The sequence below is a fragment of the Echinops telfairi genome, unplaced genomic scaffold (genome assembly GCF_000313985.2).
Source record: "Echinops telfairi isolate 266 unplaced genomic scaffold, ASM31398v2 ScPeMD7_7457;HRSCAF=8495, whole genome shotgun sequence".
Taxonomy (NCBI): Eukaryota; Metazoa; Chordata; class Mammalia; order Afrosoricida; family Tenrecidae; genus Echinops; species Echinops telfairi.
This window is the reverse complement of record NW_022111357.1, coordinates 1070514-1072520: the sequence shown is the minus strand read 5'-3', so window position 1 is coordinate 1072520 and position 2007 is coordinate 1070514.

Genomic DNA, 2007 nt, shown 5'->3' with positions numbered 1-2007 from the left:
GCCCCAGCCGTGTGCTCTGCTGGGAAAGCAGTGGACCGGCTTGCCAAGCCTCTATTCAGCGAGCAGAGACACAAAGTGAATGCCAATGATCGCCCACACCCGTGAGGAGGGGGACACAATGACAGCAAATTCTGCTTACAGTTCAGATTCAATATTTGGAAGGGATAATCCCGAAATAAGAGATTGCCTGATTTCTCTCCCAAGCCTGTGAATGGTTCATTAGTTCCTATTTGACATCTGATGGCTGCGTCTGATTGGCTTTATTGTGGAGTTGGACTTTAAGAAGTCCCCAAGACAGAGCAATCAAGTTTCACAATGCTCCCCAACTGCAGACTTCAGAGCATAAATGGCAGCTGTGCCTTGGACAGCAAGCCTGTGAATGCAGTGGGGGACTTTTATCCCATCCCCATGCAATGGTGTCAGTCCTGCTTGGCAAATCAGGGTCCCTGACTCAGCAGTTAGGGTTTTCTCAGCAGTTCAGTCCAGGCGCCGCAGACAAAGAGCCCCTAACTTAATCGTTGGCAAAGGTGGCGTGTGTCCCATCTTGTGCGGGGCCATCCTAAGCTCCAAAGCTTCTCAGGCATGTGAGATTGAGGCTGTGCCCTCCAGGGAACACAGTCTAACTGCACGGATGGGTCCCTGGCACTGAAGAGAGGACCGAGGAAGATGGTAGGTGCTCACGTCCACAGTGGGACTCAAGGGCTGCAAGGGTTGTCAAGAGAGGAAAGTAGAGAGGACTGTGGTCTCCATTTCCAGGGCCAGGGGCGCTTGAGCCCAGTGTAGGAGCGGGCAGAGGAGGGTCCAGGCGTTGGCTGTAAAGGGCTGGCGAGGTTTGCCTGACAGCGTCCCACTTCTTGCCAAGTGGTCAAGGGAAGAGCAACTCGGCGACCGAAAAGCTCCTTGTTATTCTTAGAGTCGTCACAGGTCTGTCTTGTGTCGACGTGGCCTTTTGCTGCTTGTGTTCGTCTGGGTAATTTAGAGAAATAAATCCATAGAAACTCATGTATAAGAGAGAGTTTTATATAAAGGTTAAGTGGGCATCAAGAAAGCAGCCCAACCCAGTGCTGCCCAAACCCACAAGTCCAACATTAACCCATAAACCCATATGTCTAACACCAATCCACAAAGTCTTCCTCCACCTCGCAAAATAGATGCAACAATGCTGACTGCAGGAGGAAAGCCGAGTCACTGAATGTGTAAGCATCTCAGCGCTGGCAGGGGTCTCCACACGGCTACTCCAGTACCCAAGGCTGCACTGGGGTAGGTCCATGCGGCTTCTCCTCAGGGATGTCTGGCAGGAAGTGAGCCTTGCCAGCTGAAGCAGGGAACTGCTAAGGCAGCTGCACCCTGGTGCAACCATCACAAAGCAACAGACCCGAGAACTCGAAAGGCGAGGCTCACTGAGCCATTTATCCCTCTGCCCTTTACTTAACCCCACATGTGTTTATCGGCCAGGTTGGCACAATCAACTACCTCACTGCTGCAGAGTCAACCTAGGCTGGGAGAGGCCTTTCCACACACCGGCAAGTTGCCCAGGCTCCCACTGCCACATGGGCCTCCACGTCCCCTGTCTGCCACACGGCATTGTCCTCACCCTGTCTCCATAGAACATAACCCTTGAGGGCAGATTGTGTTATCCTTTTTGAGTTCTGGTACCAAAGAGAGTCAGAGCCCAATAAATGCTGTGGGATGCAAAAGACTTTCACTTCCCCATCTTAGAGGCCGTGATGTGTTGTTGTTGTTGTTGTTGTTGTTGTTACTGTTGCCATTGGTGTTGAAGTCTCATGAACCGGTATCCCTGATTGGGGGCAGGGAATCTGAACTTCAGGGCTCGTGTTCAGGTGGGGAGACTGAGCCGTGGAAAGAATTGACTCTTCCCCTCCATTGTTTTCGTGCCCTCCTCCTGGGCAGGGACCAGCGGGAGTTGGAGGGCTAGTAGGCACAGTGAGAGTCACACCGCGATGGCAGGTGCTGAATGTGGAGAAGGCCAAAGCATTGCTGCTGGGC